This window comes from Peromyscus leucopus, chromosome 1 (genome assembly GCF_004664715.2).
Source record: "Peromyscus leucopus breed LL Stock chromosome 1, UCI_PerLeu_2.1, whole genome shotgun sequence".
Classification (NCBI taxonomy): Eukaryota; Metazoa; Chordata; class Mammalia; order Rodentia; family Cricetidae; genus Peromyscus; species Peromyscus leucopus.
Genome location: NC_051063.1, coordinates 134,072,867 through 134,100,363, shown reverse-complemented (window position 1 = coordinate 134,100,363; position 27,497 = coordinate 134,072,867). Strand labels below are relative to the sequence as shown.

Below are 27,497 nucleotides of genomic sequence, written 5' to 3'. Positions count from 1 at the left end.
GTGAACACATGCCATGGCATACACATCTGAGATCAAAGGCCAACTCGAGTCTCTCCTTCCAGCACATGGGTTCTAGGGATCCAACTCAGGTCATCAGACTTGGCAGCAAGTGCCTTTCTCCATGGGACCACCTCACCAGCACCCGTGGAGCCTCTTGTCCGGGGAGTGGGGCTGTCTCTTGATCAGGTCTTAGATTTGCTCCTTGTAGAGAGGGAGTCCTTCAGCCTTGGCTCAAAGGACCTAATTGCTGAGTCCTCTTGACTCTGTCATTTAGAAGGTCCATGTGTGTGTGTGTGTGTGTGTGTGTGTGTGTGTGTGTGTGTGTGTGTGTGTATATATATATATATATATATATAGAGAGAGAGAGAGAGAGAGAGGATATGCACTCCTGGGACTGTGAAGTTTTCCGACTTGCTTTCTATAATAGATTCTATTATTATTCAAAATACCCATTGCCCCTGTCTATGGGTATTTTACTACCATGGGATTGATTATAAGTGCTTGCTTCATTCACTGATGTCTGATTGGTCACATGATCCATTTATTCATTTTATTTTTCATCTATTTATTTGTGGTCAATGAAATGTGAGCACAGGTATGTCGGCACTGGTCCACGGCAGGGTGTCTCACCTCTGAAGACATGTATGAAACACCATAGGATCTTGCCAAACAACCATTCTGATTCAGCAGCTCTGGGGTGGGGCCCCAGGATCTGCATTTCTGCATTTCTGTATTTCTGCATTAAGTGGGTGCATTAAGATTTGTGGATCACAGTAACTAGTAAGACTGGGCAGTGGTCCTCAAACAAGACGCATCTGGAGGGCTTGTTACACCAGGTTTATGGGTGTATCTCAGGCTTTATGATTTAGCAGGCCCCTAAAAAGAATTCAGTCTTTCTGATGCTGCTGCTCTGGGGACCCAACTTGGAGAAACACAGTGGGAATGAGCAGGTGTCTAACTCCATCGTAGCGTGGTGCTGAGTCTGACAAATTCCTTATTCCATATGTGAGACTAGGGGAACTCAAGCCAATCAGATGCCTGTGTTCTGGCCTAGTTCCAGGGAAATTAGAAAAGCTGGGAGGGGCCCCAGAGCTGTTGTTTCAATAATATTAATTATATTATTATTAATTCAATAATAATGTTGTAGCCAAGTGGGAACCACAGAACTACGCTGAGCCTTGCTTCTGCAAATGGCCAGTGGATTTCAAACAGAAATACAAAGGATCAGCATGAGGCAAACCCTCACACCTGTAGTCTACTCTCTCTACTTCCATGTCATCAATTTTTTGTTTGTTTTAGTTTCCACAAATAAGCAAGGACATTTAAAACAACATTATAATCAACAGCAGCAAATAGCCATTTTAACAGGGTAAGTACTATTCCAGGGTTGTCCCTGGATCTGTACAAGGCTCACCTACAGCCACCATCCAAACAGCCCTCTGGCCTGTCCTTTTGCTCCCGGCCACTGCTCTCAGCAGAACCTGACATCTGTTTCCTGCTGACACTTCTCTGTATTTGGAAATACTTTGGAGCAGTGCACTGGCAGACACCTGCCCCGTGTGCACGAGGCTCTGGCAGGATAAAATACAGAATAAATGCAAAGGAGCAAACAAAATGAGTGCTGCTGGACTCTTGTCACTGGGTCTCGCTGCCATCCCGTACCCTGCCTCTGCCCACTGATGCGTTTCTCAAGTGAGTGGCCTAAAGCTGGGGTTTCCGAGCTTTCTTGAACAGAAAAGCCTTGTCTCTCTCCTCCTTGACCCTAAACGACTACAAAGACGCCTAAAAATAATGAAGGGTGTTTGGCCAAAGACATTTTCTCAGCAATCATTCTTCCAATTGAATTAAGTAAACACGGTTTATTGCCGCCTCTCAATGAGGTACAAAGATGACTAATTTACCATCCTTGACCCCAAAGGGTAGAGCCGGAGAGCAGATGTTACATAATGAGTCAATATCACTGGCGAGATAGGAACTATGATGTAAGGTCTGAATTATGGAGGTGCCTGCCCTTGACGCTCTGCCTCAGCACAGGGCCTCACAAATAAATGACTTTGACTGAACAAATGAGTGGAAAATTGAGTATGGAATGAGTGAAGTCCACAGGAAGGTGAGGGAGTCAGACAGACGGAGGGATTCTGTAGCAGCCTATGGAAGGGTGAGTCGTTTTCCAGGTGGAGCAGTGTGTGTGGGTACTCCAGGTGGAGAAGTGTGTCTAGCTAGCCAGCTTGCTCCAGGGAGCCCGTCTTTGCTTCCCGCACACTAGGGGTACAGGCCGGCCGCCACACCCAGCTGCCGTTTACAGGAGTGCCAGGGATCCGAACTCACACCTGGGCAGCAAGCCTCTTACCCACTGAACCATCTCGCCAACCCCCTGAATTCATTAAAAACTTGGTCCTAACAGGAACACAGAGCACTAGAAAAATGACTGACCCTTTGGGAAAGGGGACAGAGAGGAGAACAGGAGGCTACAGACAACCCAGGGCAGAAGGAGGAGTCCTCGGAGTAGACGCAAAGGGGAGGCCTGGAAAATCGGGGCTATTCCCAAGCAGGAGGGCCCGGCCGCCAGAAGCCAGGTGAAAGGGAACAGCAGTCCAAACGCTGTATGTGGCAGAAGTCGGGGTCATGGTGGCATCTGCCAGACCAACGGAGTGGAGACAAATCAAACTACAGTCACAGGTACCCAGAGGCCCACCCCCTCACATTCCCTCCTTACTCCAGGTGTTTTTACACGTTTACTGTCTTCTGTCTCAGAGGAAATGCAAACTTAGAGACACGAAGCCAGCCAACTATGATGGTGATCCCAGCACTCAGGAGGCAGAGGTAGGCCCATCTCTGTGAGTTCAAGGTCACCCCGGGCTACATCGTGAGATCTTTTCTTCAAAATAAAAAGACACGAAGTCAGAGGAATCTGTTCATTTGCTGACACCATTTGCTTAGTCGGTTTTTCCTCCCTTTCCTTCCCCTTCCTCCACAAAATCGTATTCAACAAAACATTCAACATACATGTAAGTAGTGTTACACCAAACCCCAGGTAACTATCACGCGGTCAACAATGCCCAATCCATGCCAATCCTGTTTCATCTCTAGGTGGATATCTTCATGATTTTGAAGCAAATACTAAACTTTGAGTCATTTCATCCACAATTATGTCAGCATTGCCTCTAAAAAAACACAAGGACTTAAAAATAAATGTTACAATTAATATCACCTAAAATCAAAATGCCCCAGTGTCAACCAAAATGCAGTGTTCAGATTTCCCAACTGTTAGATATTTATTTCACTGGTGTAAGTTTGCTTTGGTGTAGTCCTGGGAATCGATTCCGGGCTGCCTGCACCCTAGTCAATACCACTGAGCAGCAACCTCTGGTTTGTGTTTCCAGTTTGTATGAAAATGCTAACCAAACAAAAACCCCAGCCATCGCTTTCAGTTGACCTGCCTTTGAATTTAGGTTCATGATGGATGTCCCAGGTTCCCCCTCCACAGTTTCCTTGGCTAAAGAAGCAGCATGTGCTGTCTTGATTGTCTGGGGGTTACGAGGATTTCTGTGCCGTCACACTTCGCAGTGGGGTGTTGCCCACACAGCAAGTGAACCTGAACTGATGGTAGACATGCAGCTTGGTGAACTTCCCCAAATGAACACAAACTCAGGTCTGCTCAGAAACAAGACAGTCCGTGTCCCGGAGACCCTCTCTCTGTTTCTCCTATCCTACGGAGGTCACCTGATCTCTTTACATCAGAGGTTCCTTTTGCCTCTTTTGAACCTTCTAGAGATCAAATCAAACAGGTCTCCTCTGTGGCAAGTTCTTTTGCTCAGCATTTTATCTTCGTTGGATTTAGAGCAATGATCTGTTCATTTTCAGCGCTGTACCGTAACCCGTGGGATATGGATATACCACGATTTGCTTATCCATTGTGGCACTGATGAACCTTTGGGCTGTTGGCAGTCATAGGCTGTTATTAAATGGCACTACCATGAACATCGTTGTACATGTGTTTCTTTGGGTTCGTACTTAGGAGTGAGAGTCATGCATGCTCTTAATTGCTGGATTTTAACCTTTTTTTTTAAATCTTGATCTCTTTGCACACCACTTGTGCAACCTTAAGCACATCATTTCAACCATCTGGAGTTTATCTGTAAATGGGGATTGTCACACCTGTCACATTGGCCCCGTGGAGTTAGGGTTATGTAAAGCTCTCGGGGCCACACTGGGTGTCAACTGTTGCTCCATCTTCCTGTGGTGGTCTGGATCTTCATTGCTCTCCTCCTGCTTCTTCCAGGTTCAAGGTAACCTGATGGTGTTTCCCTCTAAAGCTGGTCTATTCTAGTGACTTCTGCTTTTTTGTACACAGACAAATTTGCAAAATATCATACAAAAATGTAACAATCTCTTTATCTACAAAATTTGGTCTCTCTCCTACTGGCCAAACCTGAGAGAGAGAGAGAGAGAGAGAGAGAGAGAGAGAGAGAGAGAGAGAGAGAGAGAGAGAGGTGAGAGAGAGAGGTGTTTCTGGGGATGGAACTTTTGCATACTAGGCAAGCGTCCTGCTGTTTTGACACACCCCCAGCCTCCCAGGTCACTCTTTTTTAATTCCCTGTCCCTTTTTACTCCCATTGTCTTAACCCCTTGTCACTTCACACCTAATGCTAATGTCATAGCCCACCACTTCTTCTACCTGGCTCCAGGCTGTCTATTCACCCGAGGGTACTCACCACCTCTGGGGTGACCTGGCTAAAACACAGCTGTGCTTCCAGGCTGGACAACTGGATGTATGGCTTCCAGAATGATGGCTCTTAAATGCTCCATGAACTCTCTCCCCAGTGAAACACCCACAGCAGGGGGGTGGGGTGGGGATTATTTAAAACTCAAAACCACTATCACTTCGAGCCTCTGCAAATGGTCCTAAGGACATTCAGGAAATTTATAAAGTTGGATGCCAGAAAATCTGCAAAATCCCAGAAAGAACAGCGAGAGTCAGTGTCACTGAGCCACAAACCACTTCCACCTTCCTCCTCCATTTCCAGGGGGGGGGGGGGGCTGTGAGAACAAGAATGCTGGCGACATTTTCCAGAGTAGCTTCCGGATGACCCTGAGGGGCGGGCTGCCTTCTAGCTCCAGGTTGCAAAGGCTCCGGTGTGGTGCAGACAACGCAGGCTGAGTGGTCTGAAGCTCACTTCCTACCCCCGCCCCCACACCGTGCAGAGGTGGAAGTTCTGTTTCAGCCATGGATGGTTGGAGGTTAGCTGCTTTAGTCCACGGGGCAGGGACTCTGTTTTGAAACGAGCATGCCAAGGAAACCAAAGGCTACTTACCCTGTCCAACACCCTGCCCACTAAACTAAGCAGGACTGTCACTGAGACGGGGGAGTGCCACTGTCCCTGGCCAAGTTTCTCCGGCTCTAGAGCAGCCTATAGGTTTTGCTGAAGAGGAACAAGCCATAAAACAGAACGACCCGAGGCTTTCACCAAGTAAGACAATTTGGGGATGGTCAATTGAGGATGCTCCCAGAAACGATGAAGATTGAGTTAGGAGGCAATGAAGCGGAACTGGGCACTCCTCCATTAGACAAGCTGGACTAAGGGGTGGGGACAGAGTTTAGAAGTACAGCACTTGCCCAGTATGTGTGAGGGCCAGGGTTCAATCCCTGCTACCACATACACAGAATCCAACTGCAGACCAGTTACAAGTGCATCAGAGAAAATCATGGATTGCATCAGTCAATCCCCACTCCCCACCCCACTTCCTGGAGCTGGACTGAGCCTCAAAATTAACCTGAAAGATTATATCTGCAAAAGGGGCCAAAGTTGATTGGGCAAGACTGAAGCAATTTCTACACACAGGACACGATCAAAACCCACAACCCAGTGAGCCATAGTAAACAGCTCATAGGATATCACTGGCCAACAGTTTAACAAGAAGATCAGACAGAGGGGCTGGAGAGATGGCTCAGCTGTTAAGAGCACTGGCTGCTCTTCCAGAGGTCCTGGGTTCAAATCCCAGCACTCACATGGCAGCTCACAACTGTAATTCCAGTTCCAGGGAACCCGACACCCCATGACAAAGCACCAATGCATATAAAATAAATTAATTAATTAACTAAAAAAAGAAGACCAGATAGAAAAGCAAAGGGAGCCTTTTAAGACCCGCGTGGGCCAGGCACAGTGGTACAGGCACTGGGGGAGGCTGAAGCAGGAGGATCAAGAGTTAGAAGCCAGCTTGGGCTACAGCAAGTAGAGCTAGATCTGTCTCAAAAACAAAACAGAAGACCATCGCCATTCCAAGGTATGCCATGCCCAAGTCTGTAGCCTCTGAGGGGAGGCATCCAAATCTACCTGTGAGAGAAAGAAACTTCATTAGAATAATCCAGCCAAGCCACTCCACAAATAAAATATGCAAACACAATAGCAACAAAGTCCCAGCCAGGCTGTACTTGGGAGGCAGAGGCAGGTGGATTACTGTGAATTCAAGGCCACCCTGTTCTACAGAGGGAGTTCCAAGATAGCCAGGGTTATATATATTACCTGAAATAGTCTTCAGTGAAGTTATGGCTAACAGGAAAAGAAACAGAAATTGTGACCCACACAGAAGAAAAGGAAAAACAGATACTGGAGTTCCCAGACTTACTAGACAAGGACTCTGAAAACTCCAAAACAATTGTCATAAGACCCAGGGTCTAGCTTGCTAAGTCTCCTTGACCTCCCTATCTTTGCCGTTTCCCCAGCCCACCAGATCCAGCCTGGGACCCACATACAGTACCCTGCCTGCCAGGCTTTTGCTAGGACCCTCCCTACCTCTCCCCCAATCCATTGAGAAACCCCCAGAGACCACCAAGAAGCCAGTTTCCGATGCAAGCACATAAGGAAGGGTCCTTTTATTCAGGTTCAACCTGGGCCACTGCACAGCAAATGGAAGGAAATATGGCAGTGGCCACAAGCCCAGGTGTAGAGAGTTTTTATAAGGAAAAACCACAAGCTGGGAATTACATGCTTGGGATTGGGTAGAAGGAATATGGGGCAAGGTGATTTTTTGAAACTATTGGTCTAGACTTTGGGCACAAAACCACATTTGAAACCATTGGGTTAGACTTTTGGCAGGGAACCACAGTCCACTGAACAGGATTATCTGGATCTTGTTAAACTTTACTGCCCTGTATCCGTTCAAGTTGTCATGGCACATCCCTGAGATTCTTCCTGGAACTGAGTACAGCAGGTGGTCTGAGATGGTGGCCCTTTCCCTAAGATGGAGCCTGTAAAGTCAAGTCTAGACCTTCACATTCTCCCCTTCACAAGTACCAATGACAGGACTCAGTCATGAGTCCTACCTGCCCAGAAGTTCAAGGGTACTGGGACCTATGAACCATTAGCTAACAGATTTTTCTAGGGCAGTGACATCTGTATCTGTTGCCATTCTTAAGCCCCTGTAGTTCTGATCTTTGAGTACAACCAGATTATAATCTTATATAGTACCTCTTTGGTTCTACACAAAGAAAGTCAAGTGTCTTATTGCAGAACCATTTTAGTTAATAAACTTATCAATTGACAACTCTAAACCTATTTTCCTAGTATGTCAATGAGCATTATAGTTGGCCATCTTGCCTCTATGCCAGGGAGTTTCCCTTTGACCCAGCATTTCAGCTTTTTCTGAACAGGGAACATGGGACAATGTATTCTCTTCTGGAACTGCTTCGAGCTGGTGTTGGGGCACTGTTGTCAGGGCCCCAAAAAGGCTGAAAGGCTGGTCAAACTGGGTAATGGGGCATCTGTCAGAAGCATGTGGCTATCTGACCCTTTAGAGACAGGGAACAATCACGTTGTCTGGGCTGGTCCACAGCTTTTAGCAAGTCTGGAGTACATAGCCATCCAGAGCAGTATAGTTCACAACTGAAACTTGGAGGTGTCTGCAAGCCAAGTAGAAATCTGTTGAGACAAACTTAAACTAGGAACAGAAGTTAAAATTCATGAACTTATTTGGAACCCTTAGGCCCATATTCTTAGTAATTGGGAAAAGCAGGAGTCCCAAGACCAGGAGAGAGAGAAAAATACCATCCTGAGGAATAAGCTAGACTTATGGATATCTGCAAAAGAGCAGAGGTGGACTCATACTTTTAAGTCCCAACAAGAACTACAGATTTGGGTTAAAAACCATATGCATTTTCCTTCTGTCCAGAGAGCCAGGTATAAATTGGACAGAGATTTTTGGTGTGTGAGTGCACTGGGTCTAGAGGTCAGAGGTGGCTGGGTGGAATGAGGTCAGGTAGACAGAGGGGACTGGGCTGGGGTACAGGAGGTGCTTCCTGGTCTAAGCCTGGAGTGTGGGGGCAGATCTGGGTGGGTGGAAAGGTTGACTGTGTTGTGGGATGGGCCAGCCTGGGCTACATGAAAACTCTATCAGAAAAAAAAACCTTGATGACAACAACATTGATTTATCATTCACAGGGTACTTACTCTACAGTGGACACTAAATGCATTGTTTCATTGTCCAGCATTATGACATGGGTCCTGTTTTGAGTTATAGATGAAGAAACAGAGACTCACTTGACCAATAGACACTACAGCCTAGAGATGAATTCAGAAAGAGCCTTCGCTTCTTAAGCACATGCCCATATATATCACGAAACTTACCTTCTTATGCATTTTTGTAAGTGTAATGTTTACTGGTATTGAAAATATTTACCCCATGAGCAATCATCTCCACCCAACTACAGAACTGTTTCCTCTCCCAAGACTGAAATCCGGCATCCATTAAACCTAGCTCCCCATGCCTCTCCCTGCTGTCCTAATGTACTTTCCGTCTCTAAATCTGACTCCTCTAGGTACCTTTTAAAAGTGAAATGTTACAGTGTTTCTTAACCTTACTCTTACTGGCTTATTTCCCTTAGCATAACATCCTCAAGGATTATTCATGTTGTAGTGTGTGTCAGAAGTCCATTTTTTCTTACCCATTCCTCTCTATCCATAGGTTGTTTCTTCTTCTCAGCAGTTGTGAGCAATACTAAATGAACATCGGTGTACAAATACCTATGTACATCAAATTGAACTTGTTTTGTTTTGTTTTTTTGAGACAGGGTTTCTCTGTGTAGCCCTGGCTGTCCTGGAACTCACTCTGTAGACCAGGCTGGCCTTGAACTCTGAGATCCACCTGATTGCTGGGATTAAAGGCATATGCAGCCACTGCCTGGCTCAAGTTTAACTTTTTTTCTTTTCTTTTTCTTTTTTGTTTTTGTTTATTTTCAAGACAAGGTTTCTCTGTGTAGCTTTGGAGCCTGTCCTGGAACTCGCTCTGTAGACCAGGCTGGCCTCGAACTCACAGACCTGCCTGGCTCTGCCTCCCAAGTACTGGGCTTAAAGGTGTGCACCACCACTTCCTGGCTCAAGTTTAACTTTTAAGGTGCCACATCTGCATTGAGGATGATACAACGAATGAGGTTAGAATGGAACATGGAAGAATATCTTATCTTAAATTTTAATAGTTATGACATGGTGTTAATGAAATCAGAATAATTACAACCATCAAATCAAGTCTGAAGTGTCACAAGCCATGCTTCTGTTCACAGGGTTCCTCAGCCATACCACTACCAACATTTGGGGCCAGGTAATCTCTTGTGATCAGGTGCTGTTCTGGGCACTCTAGGGTGGTTAGTCACATCTCTGGTCTCTATCCACAGAATGCCAGCAGCACCCTTGCAGTTATGACAACCAAAAATGTCTTTGGGAGCAAAATGGTTGACAGTTAAGAACTACTGATTAGACTGGAGATGTGGTTGAGTGGTGGTGTGTTTGCCTAGGGTGTGAGGGGCCTCAGATTCAATCCACAGCATCACCAAGCCAAAACCAAAACACTGACTTAGGATGTGTCTGAAGACGCCATTCCACCTGAAAAGCAAAGGCACACCTGGGCATGGTGGCACACTCTTACCCCATCACTTGAGAGGTAAAGGCAGGAGGATCAGGAGTTCAAGGCCAGCCCCTGCTATATAGCAAGTTGGAGACCACCTTGGGCCATATAAGACCCTGTTTCAAAAAACAAATACACACACACACACACACACACACACACACACACACACACACCAAAGTCAAAAGTCAGGAAAGGTGGTACAGGCTTATTATCCCAGCACTCAGATCACTGAAGGAGAAAGACCATGAGTTTGAGACCAGCCTCTACTACCTAAAAAGACCTTGTCTCAAAAATATTTTTTAAGTGAATCAATTTAATGAAAGTATAAGTTATAGAAAAGGGAATACAGAGATGGGAACAAAATTATGAAGGAGGCATGCAGATGCCTGGCGATGGGGGATGCATGCCCTGCAGGGTGCTGGGCAAAGCCATTAACTCAAGTGAAGGCATTCATGGGCCTCTGACACTGGCCCATCTGTTCATCTTTCCTGCCTGTTTCCAAGGATTCCACCCTGGACAGCTGTCTTGAATTCTCCCACCCAGAGGCCTCTGTGGCTGCTGCCTTCACCACCTAGAATACCACCTCATCCTAGGGGCATCTAAGCACCAGCTCAAATCTCCATGAATCCAAATCAGAAGAAACTGTTCCCTCCTCTGAAGGAAGGTTTTCGGCACAGGCTGAACTTTGCTGTTTACTGATGAGGCATCCTGGGGTGTCTGTAGGATTTCCCCTTTGTCCTATATACCCACCCACGCAGGGACAGGACTTTGCCTCATGGTCCAGTCTATCTCTCTAGCACTGAAAATATGTTGCTCAGTAAAACTGTTTACTGTCTGGTTAATTTAAAATATGATGAAAACAGAATATAGGTCTCTACAGGGACTTAAGTAGCTTTAAAATAGCTCAATCACAATGAATTCTGGTAGGAAAGGGTTTGTGATACACCAGTTTAATGCACACATTTTATTGACTTCATTGGAATTAATAGTGGGGAGCAGTCAATTTTTATTGCTGTAATTAAGGATGATGTCAGAAAGAGAAATGTTTGGTGGCTGAGACTTCATCTACCTGTCTGATAGTTTTTTTTATGTATCTAATAGTAAGTCTGGAATACCATGTGTGTGCGTGCTCGTGTGTGCCTATAAGTTTTAGCATACGCCTTTAATCCCATCACTTGGGAGGCAAATGCAAGGTGAACCTCTGAGTTCGAGGCCAGCCTAGTCTATAGATGAGTTCCAGGACAGTAGTATCATTGCACTATTTATCATCCAAATTGAGTCACTGCAATAAAAGTCACTATTACATTTTTTTCCCAAAACTATATCAAGATTTTATCTTTATTATTTTTAGAAAATTCTATTGTTTATTTCAAAATTTATTACTCGTGTGTGTGTGTGTGTGTGTGTGTGTGTGTGTGTGTGTGTGTATAAAAGATGGCGGAGTGACGTGTAGAAGTCAGAAGTCAACCTTACAGCATCAGTTCTCTCTTCCACTTTGACATGGGACCAAACTCAGGCCATCAGGCTCACACAGTGAGTGCTTTACCCACTGACCCATGTCACCAGCCCCTCAGTTCAAAATCTTACTATAGACAACTTCACATGTGGATTAAGGAAACAGCACAGGCCAAAGGGAAGGTTCTTTTCCCATCATCACTGCTTTATACAGCCAGCTGGAAGCTCCAGGGCCTTGAATAGCATCCTCCGTGTCTTCATTGACCTGTAACGCATCTGGCCTTAGAACTTCTAAACGAAGTTAATCACCATGATCAGAAGCTGGCCAGGAAGCACTGTGCATCCTAAACCTGAAAGGCCCATAAACAGCCCTGGGTGTGACAATAAAGGTACAATATCGCATTCCTCGGTCTGACTCATGTCAGGCTGTCAGGGGAATCGAGACTGCATGTCCAGACTGCATTTAGTATCATTCTCTCAGCCTCACCCTCTCCCTCTGCCCTCATGGTGATTAAGCTGATGAGGTCTAATCCCCTGAACCTTCACACAATCCTTCTGATAATCCACAGCAAACGAGGGTGGGTGTGGCAGAGTTCCACCACAGTCCCAGCACTTGGAAGGCTGAAGGAGGAGAGCCACAAGTTTGAGGCCATTCCGAGTTATATTGAAGGCTGGAATAAAGTTACATATATGCATGTGCGTTCCCACGTATGTGTACGCTAAAAATCGTTTGATCACCAGGGAGGAAACTTAGAAAATGAGACGGATTTAGAGAAAGGTTCTTCAAATGGCTCCCCTCATAACTATGACAAAGGTTTACTAAGAGCTTGGCATTTGCCAGGTGCTGACTGAAACACTTGTCCATTACAAACTCATTTGCTTAGTTGTAGGGCCCCAGGAGGGAAGCGCATTACAGTCGGCTGCGTTTAATAAAAGGACAGCACAGAACGGCACTGTGCTTGCCCAAGGCCACAAAGCTAAGGCAGGTGGAACCAAGGTTCAAGCGCCAATAGCCGAGATTGCAAAGCTGGTTGCTCTCGGCCATTCCCGGAGGACTGGGAAAAACTGACCCGGCTAGGAACTGCCAGGCTTGCCTGAGGACCATGCGCACAGTGTGCGTCGCTTACGGCTCCCCCATCTTCCAGGGTACCTTGTAGACTCTCTCGGGTGAAATCCTGTTGAGAGGCCCTCACTGAGTTAAGACTCCGTTCCAATGAAGACCCAGAGCCTCAGCCAATACAGAATGTGAGCAGGGACACACTGTCTCTAGGTGACCTTGAACTGCCGATCCGCCTACATCCACCTCCTGCGTGCTGTCGTGACAAGCGTGCATCACACAAGTGTGCATCACACAAGCGTGCATCACTAGGTCAGACCTATGCTACGCTGAGGCCGGAGCCCAGGGTCCCGTGCATGCTGCTAGGCAAGCACTCTGTCAGCTGACCTGCACCTCCAGCTCTCCTGCTTTTTAAAACTGCTCTACAGACACACTCTGGCACCTGGGTATCTCAGGTCAAGGCTCACCGAGTCCTCAATCCCTGCTAAACGTGAAGGCAAAAATGGGGCCATTTTTGCCCCTTAAATGACCTCCTACATAGATGTAAAATGAAATAATATGACTAAACAGAATACGGCAAGAGCCCTGGCAGAGGGGAGGAAATAGAAACCGGAGATAAATAAAACAGCACTGTGAGCTTCATTATGATAGGATCCTTCTGTAGGCCACCCAGTCACAAGGGACAGACATGTGTTCTGTCAACTCCCTCTTCTGCCCAGGCTTAGTCTGCTCTGCTTTTTGACCCTCAGTGACTCACTGTGTCTAAGAATTTCTAAGCTGGGCAGATGTCCTTTGCTAGCACCCCTGGCAGAACCTAGGTTCCTGTGACAGGAGGGAAAAATCCACTTTTACCATGGTGAACTCACTTTTACCATATGGTGGACCCACTTTTACCATATGGTAGACCCACTTTTACCACGGTGGACTCACTTTTACCACGGTGGACCCACTTTTACCACGGTGGACCCACTTTTACCACGGTGGACCCGTCTAAGATCCTAGGAGCAACCGCAGCCATTCCATGGCCAAAGATGAGGTCTCAGGCCCAGGAGACATGAGCAGGAGGAGACCCAAATCAGGCTGAGCCGGCTTCCTCAGCACGTGTGAGGCTGTGTGCATAACCACCAACCAGCTCTATTTAAAGGGAACAGCCAGAAAACCGTAGCTCAGAACCAAGTGTGTGCACCCACACACACACACGCCTGCACCCACACTCATGAACACAACTCTCTCAACTGGCAGCAAGTCTATTTATAAATTCATTGTTTTTAAGAATTTCTTAATTGACAATTCTGTGCATCCTTATGGCATACACCTGCCACATGATGCTTTGGTACCCGTGTATTAGTGAGATGGCTATATCAAACTGGGTAGCATCCTCACCTGATGACAAATCCAAAGCTCATCTCTCAAAGTCTAAACGGTTTCAGTAGAAGAGTTGGGACCATGGGGGAGGCTGTTCCTCAGTAAAAATCCATTGCTACCAAAGCCTGGGATTCTCTTTGTCAAGATGGAACAGAATACAGAGGACTAAGTAAGCCTTGAGATGAAACTTTATTGAGGTGACGTGACAATTGGGTAAAAAAACACAAGAGCCCTGGATTCTCTCCCCTCCTCTCTGCTGTCCCATGGCGAGGGGTGCTTTCTAAGGTCTGGGGTCCAACACAGTTCCAAGAGTCTATTCTGTCCACACTCTGGGGTGTCCCATACCTTCAGAATGAGAAATGGGCTTCCGGAGAATCTGACAGACTCTCTAGAGTGACTTTTTGGTTCAGCACCGAGCAGCCTTCAAAGGATGCTATTTGCTCACACTGCTGTTTTTGTTTGTTTGGGACAAGGCCTCATTATGTAGCTCAGCCTGGCTTTGCACTTACAGCAATCCACCTGCCTCAGCCTCCTGCCGGGATAACAACCCTGAGCCACCATACCCCAGCTTTCTCCCACTCCTTGAGTTGGCTCCCGATTTCCTTGTCACAATCCTGAAATGTGTTGGACAAAATCTGGCACAGCTTCGGAAGACAACGCCTTCCTCTGGCTATGCGCTCCTTCCATTTCTTCCGTCTCCTCCCTGGCAGGTCCTCTGAGCCTTGGCGGTGTGTGCCTGGCTGCCCCACCGGAAAGTGGCATTTCAAGTCATCGGAGTTCTATTCTTAGTCAAGCACGTGCCACTGCATGCGCAGCCTCAGGCTCACAGAATTTTAGAACCGGGCCTAGCTGCACGGATGGAGAGGGTGAGTGGCGAACAGCGAGTCTTGGACGAAGGCCTGTGGAATTCCAGACACTGTTTGCACTCATCTTTCTTCTCATCAGCTACCAGCTCTTAGCAAACGAAATCAGCACTGAAAGGCAAACGCCGAAAGGCTAAATGCCACGGCGGAGGCCACACCACCAGCACACCCTCCATTCTAACTTGACTTCAAAGGCTACCTTCTTCCAAGAGGCTTCCAAGCTGCAAGCCCTGGTTAAAGGCTGAAAGAGACTGAGGGCCTATAACAAGTCCATAAAGCTCCGCGAGTCCCCACCCACTTCCCGAGCTGAAAGAGGTCAGAGGCCGCAGTCTCCAACTTCTTTGTCCCTTTCTGGCTTGGTGACTCACCACCTCTGCTCTTCAAAGTTAGGACTCCACATTTCGTCACCTGCGTCCTGAGCTACAGGTCCGTCCTCCTGGGCACACCAGAGCTGAGAACTCCACAGCTGGGCTACCTCCCTCCCCCGTGCTCCCTCCCCCCCGCCGCCCCCTATTCATCCCCATGGGATTCCAGACCTTTCCAGCCCCAGAACCCAGCTAGCAGTCACAATAGGCCCTCTCACATCACCTCACACCTAGCAACCATCAAACACAAACCCACCCTCCAGCCGGCTCCCTGTATCCCGCCTCTTGGGGCAGCTTACCCAATAGTATCTTTGCCCCCTGGCCAAAGACATCAAAAGTAACCAATTGTAGAAGAAATGTCTGCTAAGACTCGCCGCCTCCACCCTGAGGAACAGCCCCACCGACCAATGGGCTGCCAACCAGGCGCAATGAGCGAGCCGAGCAAATAGAGTGGCGGGCGGGCTATCCAATAAGCAGTGGGGTACCCTTGGTTGGGGGCGTGGCAGAGGCGGTCGTCAGGGGCGTGGCGGCAGTTGCCTGGGCGGGGCCGGTAGCGGCGGGAGCTGCGCTGGCCAGGGGTTCCGGCTGTATTTCTATGAGCGCTGCCGGCAGCCGCGGAGCTGCGGGAACCGGAATCCGGGCGAGCTGGACGGCTGGAGTCAACGAGCGCAGGTAAAGCCTCGGCTGGGCGAGCTCCACCAAGCCGCCATCGCTCTCTGGAGGCGTCGGGCGAGAACCCCGAGTCCCCGGTCCCCAGCGTGGCTCGGCCCATCGCGCCGCAGCCTGTGTGCTCCGGGTGCGTGGGGACTCTTGGGGGGACTGTCACCTGGCACTGCGGGGTCCGAGGACTAGCTTGTCTAGTGGCGGGGCAGCCCAAACCACGGGTGGGATACGCCTTCCTGAAGGTCCTTTGTCCTCTCCTGCTCGAAGAACCGAGGTTGGGGACAAGGCCGACAGAGGCCTCCTGGCTGCCATTCCCTGTTCCCCATCGATGCTCACTCTTGGGGCCTGGGGAGGTATCCCGCCGGGCCAGACTCGGGGAAGAGGGTTGCCGGATGCTGGAAACCCGAAAGGGCCCGACTCTAAGCCCGGCATATTCGATGGGCCTCTGCGTTTTGGGATCCCGGTGCTCACCTACGACTGATGGGTTCAAGTTCTAGGGAAGCAATTTCTGACCTACTTGGAGGCGCACTTTATTGAGCTTGTGGGGCAACTGTTCTAGGTGTTTCTTGGGCTTTCCCCACAGCAAGATCTGTCCAGCAGCGCCCTGGGCTGCCTGCCAGGCTAGGCAGCCAGAGCATCGACCTTGGAAGTGCTTAGGCAGAGGCCAGATGACAGCCACCTGTCTGGGATGCTTAGGAACGGAAGGATTGTATCATCCATCTGTAAGGGGTTACTCTTTCTGGTTCCTCTCTTTGGGGCCTCCGCCCCCCGGCTTGTCAGTTTTACCTGGCCTAAAGGCAGGTTCTGAGAACAGGCTCCGGAGAGATTGCAGATTTGGCAGGCTCTCCACTCGGTCTGTGCCCAGAGCTTTTCAAGGGCCTTTCGGTTACAACCACATTAAGCAGAGTGCGTCCCCGCTCTTCACTGCGCTCTCTCATTTGCCTGACGAGAAGGGACATAATCTTCTGAAGGTCAGGAAGCAGGAGAAATAGTTGTAACACACCTTGCCCACATGAGGCCAAATGAAGCTTCCAGCCAGCCGGAGAGCAGGCCAGTCCATGCTGAGAATGGTCAGCACGAACTTAGGATATTCTCAAGCTAAAATGCCAAAGCTCGTCTAATTCGTTCCCCTTATTGTACAGAAGAAGAAACCGAAGGCCTGGGGTGGTCACAAGGCTGGCTGGCCATCACAGGGTCATGACTAAGAGTTAACCTCTTGACCCTACATCTAGCCAGGACATGTCTTAAATTTGACTCCCAGCCTAGTTCTCATTCTTTAAGTTCTAGGGGAGCCCAGAGAGGTTAGAAGCACAGACTTCAGCATCTCAGTGCCTGGGTTCGAATCTTAGTCCTGCTTCTTTTTCCGCTATGTCATTTGGGGCAAGTTATCCAACCTCTCTGTGCCTGTTGCCTCACCAGTAAGGCAAGGAATGCTGTTGGCACTTTGGTTAAAAGATTGGAGAAGCATGCACTTTGGGGAATATTAGAACAGTGCCTGGTACGTGGCAATCATAATAGATTTGCTGACTAGCACGTTGTCGCCTTTCTCTGTAGCTTTCCTTCATATCCACCACCCAGTATTGTTCATCCTTCAACAGAGTCTCTATTCTAACACAGGTTTCTTAGTTGCATCACATTTTCCCCCGTTTTCCTTGTATTGAACTGGACAATATAGTTCCTCTCTTAGTTCCCACCTTGTAATAGCACTCTTCTCAGACACCGGCATGTCCGTTATCTTTAAAGGGAGTAAAAGTGAATCTCTCTTAAGTGGTAGACCAGAGTCCCCGGGACCCCGATCTGCAGGGTATCCTCCCAAACTCCCGTTCTCTCCACCCAGGCTCCCTCCCCAGTTGCCAGTGTGATTCAGCTTGATTATAAATGGATGAACGTTTTTAGATTAAGATTTCATGAGCCACTGAATTAAGTGCTTTGGGGAAGTTCAGGGATCATGTATCGAGGGCATTTAAGCAAGCTCCTTAGTCACTTGAGTAGGGGGAGCAGCAGCCTGGCAGCAGCAGCAGCCTGGCGGAGACACAAGTGTGTGACAGATCCTTGCTGGCCGCCTACTCGTTCATTCCTCTGCCTGCATTCTCCCCCCCACCCCCCTTTTCTTTTTTACAGAGCTTGAAACAAGCCAGATGGCAGTGCGGTGCAGTGGTCTTTCTCCCCTCATTCTATCAGGAGTTCTCGTTCGTTCCTTTGACTTCCCCTTTCATTCACACTACCTCTTTGATGCGTTCTGAAGTCCACTGGGTTCCAAGGGAATGTCGAACTCAACCGTATTGAAGTGCCCTCTGAGTGCGGGGCCGGTTTTCTGTAAATGAGAAGATGCCTGCCACTTTTGTTTCTTTATTTTTTTAGGTTTTTGCAGAAACTCCATGCCCTGTGGCTTTTCCTTCTCTAGGCGTCACCAAAGTTGGTGACTCTTCATTGATGGGCCCCTGGAATTATGATCCTGAGTTCGGGGCCTTTGCCTTGTGTCTTCACCAGTCAGCCATTTTAGAATAATGGTTCTCTCTTCTTCACTGCCTTGCTCTTTCTCCCTGACGTTCTAACAGAAGGACGACTTCCTGGTCACTGTCATCCCTCCTTCCTGAATTCACACCTTTCCCCCGGTCATCTCTGGTGGAGCCTGTACAGTACAGAGGTTCCACCACTTAGCCCACAGCGCCTGCCCTAGAGGGTAGCACAACCTCTGGCCCTGTGGCAGGCAGGGGAACTCACTCTTGTTTGCTTCCCCACCCCACCCCCCTCTTAAAATCTGGTTCTGTGAAAACCCCTGGCAGATGGACATTTTCAGTATAATGGAATCCCATCTGGCAGAATTTCTGCCAGGACCATAGCCTACAGTATGTGCATTTTTATTGGCTGTAGGATTTGAACCCTGGTTGACCAGTTGAAGAGTAGATGACTTGGGCCCTGAGGTGTTGTAAGCCTTTCTGTTTCATCTTGGCTATCCCAGGAACAGACACTGGAAGGGTGGGGAACCTCTAGATGTGGTGAATGTTAGGATTGTACAACAGCCTTCCAGGGCCCAGCAGTCATTCTTCTGTCTCTGTCTCTGTCTCTGTCTCTGTCTGTCTGTCTCTGGTGGTGGTGTTTGAGGCAGGATCTACATAGGCAATCCAGGCTTGGCTTCTCATGGTCCTCCTGCCTCAACCTCCAGAGTCCTGGGATTCTAGGCATGGGGCCCTGATGCCCAGTGATTACAGCCATTTTAAGCCCCTGTGCTTCTGTTCAGCACTGATAACATACAGGGGCTGAACTTATTTTCCCTAAGAACTGGTTTTGTTTTTGTTTTGAGACAGGGCCTCCTGTAGCCCAGTCTGGCTTCAAACTCACTGTGCACCCAAGGATGACCTTGATCTTGATCTTCCCAAGTGCTGGGATCACAGGCATCACCAGCCACTACATGGTCATCTTTTAAGGATCGTGTTTCTATTTACATATTATTTTTTCCTATCCTGGTTCCAGGGCATCATGTATGGGAATTAAATCTTTCAGTTTATAAAATGGCGGCAGTAGACTGCTGAAGAACCCCACGGTGACCCTGAAGTGTGTGCTCTGGGCCAGTTGAACAAAACACTTATTACACACAGACCCATTCTCCCATCTTTCATAATCGTCGGGCAGCAGTCAGGTAAAGAGCTGATGAAAGAATCCGAACATTGGTAGCACAGGTTCGCCTACTTTCTGGCTTTTCTCTTGTCTTTAAGTGGAGCCCAGATTGGCCAGGAACTGGCTGAGGTGAAGGATGGCCTTGACTCCTCATCCCCTTGCTTGGGTCTCCGGAGAGGCTGGGATCACAGGTTGTTGCGTTAGTTTGTTATATGGTGCTGAGGATGGAACCCAGGGCCAGCATTCTGTCAACTGAGCTACATCCCCAGCCAAATGGAGGTTTGCTGGTTCACAAATTCTTCACCAGGTGTGTGTTGAGACCCACAAGTGTGTCTGCTTTATCACACAAAGCTATTTTGTTTTAAAATTGGTTCTATTTAAATTTTTAAAATATAATGCTCTTTATTCAAATTTTGGTGGTTGTTTGTGTTTGTTTGGAAACAGGGTCTGTCTTTGCTCTGGCTGGCCTGGAACAGAGTTCTGACCGCCTCTGTGTCCTGACTACTGGGATTAAAGGTGTGAGTCACCTAGCTTGGTTTTTGATGACGTTGTTTATCTTAATTTTTTTTAACATTGTGCACTTATTTACTGTGTTTGTATTTATGTACATGAGTGTGTACATGCCATGGTGTACATGCTGTGATTAGACAACTTTGGGGGGTTGGTCCTCCTTCTATCCTAGGATCCAACACGGACTGTCATGTTCAGTGACAACCACCTTTATCTGCTGAACCACTTTTCTGACCACACTAAAAAACTTATTTGAAGAAAACATACATTGAAAAGTACAGCATATTGAATCTATATGAGAAATGCCACTCTTGGAAAATGCAGTTCTGGCTAGCTTTTTAAAAAACGGGTAATACAAAGCCGAGTGTGGTAGCTTATATCAGTTATCTCAGCATTTGGGAGGTTGGGGAGGATTGCCATGAGTCCAGCGTCAGCGTGGGCTACATAATGAGTCTAGGTTTACAATGCGGCAGTCTTATTTCTTGGGGAAAAATGGTTACACATTTATATGATGAGAGAGAATATTTGAAAAGTGCAAAGACTGGGAAGTAAATGCATCTCTGTCCCAGTCCCTGCACCCATCACCTGCTTTATACCACACTCCCCACCCTCACAAATGGTAGCACACACAAGCAAGCCATTTGAAACTTTGCTTTCTGACTTCATTTTTCTTGGCCAGATGAAACAAGCTTCCACGTCAGCCTTCATGAAGGCCGTCTATTTTAGATCTCCCTTTCTGCTCTAGAGGATGCTGAGAAGGCCTCTCGTTTAAGCAACAGCTCTGCATGGGCATCTTAAAGCATTCTGTGGTAGTTTGGAGACAGATGTTTTCCTTCTCTTTGTCCTACTCTGCTCTTTAAGGGTCTTGATCTGGTTCATTTTCTCCACCAGTTAAAGAATTAAAAGGCAGGAAAAGAAAATCTCAGACCTAGCAGGCAGCAGCAAGCAGCAGACTACTAAAAGTGAATCGGCATACACACATAGCAAAGCACCCAGAGAGACAGACTCCTCACAAGTGGAGAGGGCATTCGGAAACCGAAATCACCCCATCACTCCCCCCACCACTAGGGCTGGGAATTGTGTTTCCTGGCCTGGGATGGGTCCCCTTCCCCTTATTTTGGATTGGTCAACTCAAACACAGAAAGGGAAGTTGATAGAGTCCCAATTTCAAATAAATATGTTGGGGACCAGCCTCGAACATCTGACAGCCTGGACAGGTCAGCCAGAAGGGTGTCTGCTGGTGAGGGAGAAAACCTGCCGGGCCTTTGTCTCGGTGAGGAGGGTGAGGAAGGTTGCATTTTATTATTTATATGTGACCCCCTTTCCCTGTCTATCTACCTGTCAGGGATCTATCTGGCTTCTAGTCCCTCACTAGGATTGGGAGCCTGAGAAAATGCTTGGAGAGACAGAAAGGTTCTTCAGGTCAGTCTGTGAAGTGAGCTGGACAGTGGAGAATGAGGGACACATAGACCCTTGGGCCCGACCAACCGTGCCCTTTGGGCAGAACATGCTGGCCATGCCAAAGTCAGTTCGCTGTGTTCTCTGGTATCCAGAGAGCTTCATTTCCAGCTCCTGGTGTCTGGCCCTGTGTTCTGCACCACAGCTTTCTCTGTGTTCTCACCTTTGAACAGCAGAGACGAGCCTGCCCTTCCCCTCAGGACTTCCTGTTTGGGGAGCATTAATAAGTGCCACACCTCTTTTCTCTTGCCTCAGGAAGAACCAGCTCTGGCAACTTCTCTTGCCCCCAAATCTGTACACGACTTTTGTTGACCTGATTGGAAGTGTTTCCCAGGCTCTCCAAATCATTTTGCCACTTCCAAGTTCTGATCCAAGCTGGCTTTGCTAACTAAAGCTTTCTTGTCTAAGGAGAGGGGTTCCTGGTTCTTTACATTGGAGTTTCCCATGGCTGTCCTTGTGTTTTAAATAACCATGCTGATTTAAACGTGGCCTTTTGGTCTTCTGTGGTTCCTAGATTTTGCCTATGGGTTTTGGGTTTTCTTTGAATGTGTCTCAGCCTCCGTCTGCTTTTATTTTCCTCTGAGTCTGTCTTAAAGTCACCTTGGAAATGTTTGAATGTTCAAGATGTTAGTCAATGAAGCCAGTCTTGAGTCATCACTTCCTGGTCCTCACTCACTGCCGGGCACCCACGGCCTCCCTCCATTTGTACCTCAGATACCTCTTGTGCGCAGCAAGGACAGGGAGTGTTGTGATTAGTTGTTCTTTTCCATCCTCTCTCCAATAAAAGAGACCAAAGCTCCCAGCAAGTGCCCCCAGCTTGTACACCAGCACTCTGGACGTGTGTTTGTGTACTGTTTGCTTGGTCATGTCAATGAGGGCAGTGTAAAAAAAAACAAAAACAGGAAGTACAGCACAAGTTCACCCAAATTCAAAATTTTGAAATAAGGAAAGCAAACGTAACATCGCTTTTCAAATAAACAAAGCAAACCCAAACCTTTATTTTATTTAGGAATAAAGACGCCGGCAGATATGTGAGCATCAGAGGGAGCCAGGTGTCTGACAGTACAGGGACTCTTCTACCCAGGTCAAAAGGTTGTCCTGGTGGCTGTTGAATCATGGCATTTGGGAGGGCCTGCATTTCCTGCAGAAGACTGTATTCATGAAGTGGCCTCGCCTCTTCCAGTGTCCTTAAGCAGTACTGGGAAACCGGGACATCCACCGGGTCCAGCTTTCTCCGGAAGTGGTACCTTTTGTGGGCTTCCAGGTCAGGTGTCTTTGGTGGTACAGACCATGAGTTTCCAGCATGTTAGAGAGATATGAAACTGATAGGGGAAATTGTTCTTTAACTCCTTGGGGTCTGGATTCATTCATGTGTGAAGGGCCGTGTTGGATTTCCTCAGGAGTGAAAAGTGGGGGGAGGCTGAGCCGAAAACTCAGCAACGTTACGGAAGGATTGGGATCAGGTAGAGCATTTGGCACCGTTTACACGGGCATTTTCTGAAGCATGTGTGTAAGCCTCTTCAGCCCATGATGTAGCATGTCAGGGGTGACTTCTCATCAGGCCCCAGGTCCTGTTTGCTTGCCTCCGTAATACCAGCACTCCGACCTTGGGCTAAGATTTCCCAATCCAGGGCCCAGGGTCTATCTGTGAGGTTTCCTGAGGTCGCCTTAGAGGAACCCTGAGCACTCAGTCTTTCTTTATTTTATGTGAATGGTAATTGGAAAAACTGGAAAGGCCTAACGTGGAATGCCAGGATTACTAATAATATTAGAGTCCACACATAGAGCCTTGGTACCTCTCATTTATGTGGGGAGACCCCGATGAGTTGGAGCCAGGAAACCCCATTATAGAGGAAAAACAAAGATGGGCTTAGCACAGAAAAGAGGCGGGAACTTTTCAGATGAAGAAATAGTATGATAAGTAGTGATTGGATAAATCATATTGCATGACCTCAACACAATGTCAAAATGGCAGCAGCCGGCAGCCAAAGCTTATTTGTCATGGTGACGGGGGGGGGGGGGGCATTGCCCTGAACTTGACTGGAGATGAAAGCTGGGGGTGAATTTGCCTCTCATTGGCTCCAAGGCTCGTGTTCTGTTACTAAATAACCATTCATTCATTTGTTAGCTTTTTATTGTGGACATTTTAAAGTCACACAGTAGACCGAATTATGCAGTGAGCCCCAGTGGCCCCAGGGCCCATCACGAGCTTATAAGTAACGGAGTTTCCTATATTCTTCTGGCTACTTTCCCCAACCCACATTTATCTTTTTCTTTTCTTTTTATTTGTTTATTTTTTTATTGGTTTTTTTCAAGACAGGGTTTCTCTGTGTAGCTTTGCGCCTTTACTGGAACTCACTCTGTAGCCCGGGTCAGCCTTGAACTCACAGAGATCTGCCTGGCTCTGCCTCCCTAGTGCTGGGATTAAAGGCATGCGCCAGCACCGCCCAGCCCACATTTATCTTAAAGTCGACCCCAAACATATTGTTACATCTGTAAATATTCCCATGATATCTCGTCAACATACTCTTTTTTTTTTTTTTTTTTTTTTTTTGGTTTTTCGAGACAGGGTTTCTCTGTAGCTTTGCGCCTTTCCTGAAACTCACTTGGTAGCCCAGGCTGGCCTCGAACTCACAGAGATCCACCTACCTCTGCCTCCCGAGTGCTGGGATTAAAGGCGTGCGCCACCACCGCCCGGCTCATACTCTTTTATTACACATCTAACATTTTAAAAAAGTTAACAGTAACCCTCTTACCGCCCAGCATGCAATCACTTATTGAATGTAATCATTCTGCAGCCACACCACCCAGAACATGCCCAGGCTTGGCTGATCTCTTGACTGTAATTCTAGTTAGCCCAAGGGAGGCTCACTGTGTTCCAGGCTCTTACTCCCTGGCGGGCCTGAGCTGCAGTCATATGTAAACCTTGGCTTCCAAGCACTCTGGCTGCAGTCCCCTCTTTGAGTCCGAAACTGCACATAAAGTGCTCGCTCATTCTTGTCAATGCCATTGAAGAAATGTGTCCTTCTGAACAGTGAGACGATGGGAAACGCCAAGAAGAGAGAGCCAAGGATGTTTCCCCCAATTTAGAAACTAGCCCCTTCCTTTGGTCTGTCATTAATGCCATCCACTCCAGGTTATTTTAGCCTTGACAGAGGAAGGTGGGTGTGGCACTGACATTGTCACCATAGAGCTCATAGGAGGAGTGCAAATGTCTTTATGTCTGCCTTTGAATGGGAGGAGTGCAAATGTCTTTGTGTCTGCCTTTGAATGGGAGGAGTGCAAATGTCTTTGTGTCTGCCTTTGAATGGGAAGGGCCTTAGAGAACTCCTGTCAAGGGGGCTGAGGTGGTGGGCTCCATGCAGTTCTAACATGGGAACTCCCCACCACACACATCATGTTCCTAGAGCCTTTCCTAGAGCCTTAGCACAGGGAAGGGTCCATGGGCCTCAGTTTCCTTGCTTACATTCATAACACTCAGAGCTGCTGCAAGTACCAAATGAGGTAATGTCTGAGCATACACTTTGTAAGTAGTAAATTATGAAGTTGGCCTCCACTGTCAACACAAACGCATCCCGTGCCTTGTCTAGGGGGTGACTGAGGTCATGGATTCACGTCACCAACACTTGATAAACTGTGGAGCTACCAAAGCAGAACACTTCCCGTCATCTAGTTCTGTTCCTCGGTTAAGATCCAGTGTGCTAAAGATAATGATGTCTGAGCCAAATGTGTATTAGATCCCAGGACAAGGGTGGGTGTGTGATGGAGAAGCTAGTGGTCTGCAATAAGGTAAGGACTGTGTACTAGAGTGTGCGTGCGTGCGTGCGTGCGTGCGTGCGTGCGTGCGTGTAGGGGGACGTATGCATGTACAAGTGGTCCAATCATTTCCTTGGTACCTGGTAATGTTGGGGGTGGGAGGGTGGTGATGGCCCACAGGCAGATCAGACAGCAGACTCTCCAAACTGAAGGAGCTGTTACTTGGTTCTGGAATGAGGTCCTCTGGTCTCTGGTGAGCATACATACCATTGCCAAGTTTGCGTAGTGTTTGTATCTTTAAACTCATAATAGCAGGATGCTCTGGCGTAGGGTGCTTGACCCTGTCTGCCTCATCTAAGCCTCTCAATGACTCTTCAAGGAAGGTCCTAGTATATCCATTTAATGGGGTGCCAAGAGGTTAAGAAACTTGCCCAGAGCCATCCAAGTGCTATGCGTACAGCTGCACTTTAGGCTGTCTGTCTCTCCGGAGAGCCCGGGGAGTAGCCCCCTCCCCGCCAGCACTACAAATCAGAGGAGTCTCTCAGGAGGTGGAAACCTTGTGGGGCACCAATTGTTCTGAAGGACTTCTGTTTCCCTCAGATGCTAAAAAGGAAGCTTATTTTATAATCCGACTGGCTTCTTGGTCAAGATTAACCTAGGATTAGTGCTATTCAAATAAGCTTATGTCCACTAGAAAACACTATAGAGAATGTTGTGGTATCATCTCTCACCAGAGCTGCTGAAGGCTGTACCTTCTAAAGGTCTGCAGTGTGTACCAGTTCCTTCCTTCTACCTACAACAGCCCGTTTCCACTGTGAGTTATCGTGATTTGTGAGACGGCTGTGTCTGAAGTCGATTTCTTACATTTTGGCCTCCTGAGGTGTTCTTTAGTCACACAGGGAAGAGAGGAAGAGAAATATAGCCTTGGTCAGTAGCTTCTCTGAATGACAGAAAACTGAAAACCTTCATTTTGGGATGGAGAAGTGGTTTGCCAGATCTTCAAGATGGTCTTTAAAATACCCAAAAGCTGCCGCCAGCTCAGCTCACGTTGAGCTTTCTCTCTCAGCCCACAGCGGCAAGGCAGCTGCCCACCTCTCAACCTAATGGCATATCCTGGCAAGGAAATTCTGCTTCAGGGATCACAGTGGTGGTACTTCAGGCTGACTGAGTCTTTCCTGCTGGCTCGATCTGTTTACAAGATGTCCACTATGCGCTCAACACCCCAAGTTTCCATCTGTGTAGAATGCCACATACAAGTGGTCCAGTAGGGAGATTAATAAGAGGTGACTCATCATTCTTATAAAGAGATGAGACTAGCAAATTTTCTGGTCATGCGTGGGCATTTACATGTCAAGGTAGGCCACTGTGGTCTTAGAGTCTACAGGAGATAGGCCGTCATACTGAAATTCCTACAAAATGAGTTATATGCCATCAAGGACTGTCATTGTGGCTCCAATGGTGAGTGACAATACATGTCCCAACAGAGAGTCTGGCTCCAGTAGCCAAGTCAGTGTTCCTCACACCTGCAGCCTTACTTCAGCCCCTCACTTGAACAGTAAGGTAGACACAGCTCATTGCCCACTGCCATGACAGCCTGGCGTCATCTTCCAGGCTGGCTCCTGGAATTCCCCTTGTAAACAGAGTGCCAGAGCATCATTCCACAGTGACTCATGGTCCCTTCTCCAAACCCATCCCTCTGCTTCTGTCTGCCTCACACTCTGAGCCTCAGCTCAGCTGTGCCCCTGATACCTGTACACACCCCATTTCTCACTTTCTTCCGTTCCGTCTCTCCTCAAGGACCCCCCACTGTAACCCCGTCTCTTCCTTTCCCACTGCTTCCCCTTTGAATTCCTCAGGGTTTGTTGTCAGCCCTGAGGATTCAGTACTTACTCCTGCATGGGCCCCACTGCCCACTGCTTTACAGGTCTGTGTAGTGTACTTCTTGTGTTATACCCACAGAAATGAGACTGAGGCCTTTGATACAGGGGGATTAGGGTGACAGAATGACAGAATTGGGTGTAGTTTGTGCAGCCTCCCAGGGTTGGCATGAACACTCCTCACAGTTGATATGAACACATCTCCAGTAGGCTCTGTCCTTTTCTTTTGCAAAGCACCGCCGTGGCCACTTAAAGCAGGTGGATTAATTTTCGGTAAATGCTCATGTCCTCTTCCCAATTGTGGGAAAGGATTTGCCCTTGCTGGAAGCTTTCTAACCTCCCAGGACACTGAAGAAGTGTTGGGAAGGCCCTGCAGAGGAAGAGCTCCAGCAGGGGCCTATCTGCTGTTCCTCACAGTGTGGTCACAGAGGAAGACTGGGTATGGACCTAGAGAGCAGGTGCCTGTTCGTTATAAGCGAAACCGAATTTGGACAAAAGTCAGAAGAGGAAGGCCGCTGGCAGACTAAGGGTGGCAGTTGGGACTCGCCCTCAGGCTTTAAAAAGGCTGAGAAATTTTGCTTCTAGAGTGGGAGGCAAGAGAGAGCGAGGC

General features: G+C 47.9%; 1 protein-coding gene and 1 long non-coding RNA gene across 3 annotated transcripts in view; one reads left to right on the top strand and one right to left on the bottom strand.

Moving 5' to 3' along the window:
- Window positions 1–13,947: 13,947 nt before the first annotated feature.
- LOC119086540 lies at window positions 13,948–15,146 on the bottom strand. The gene is made up of 2 exons (XR_005089856.1): window positions 15,009–15,146; window positions 13,948–14,751 (listed from the first exon to the last, which is right to left on the bottom strand). It is a non-coding gene; the product is annotated as an uncharacterized LOC119086540 (long non-coding RNA).
- A 101-nt stretch (window positions 15,147–15,247) lies between these two features.
- Window positions 15,248–27,497, top strand: part of Abhd2 (abhydrolase domain containing 2, acylglycerol lipase) — a 92,077-nt gene continuing 79,827 nt past the window's right edge. The window contains exon 1 of one of the 2 annotated variants that reach the window (XM_028879217.2): window positions 15,248–15,677. The gene's annotated coding sequence lies outside the window, so the exon portion shown is untranslated. Of the gene's footprint in view, window positions 15,678–15,731; window positions 15,802–27,497 lie in introns of those variants that run through there. The other variant, XM_037198483.1, reaches the window with a different exon arrangement.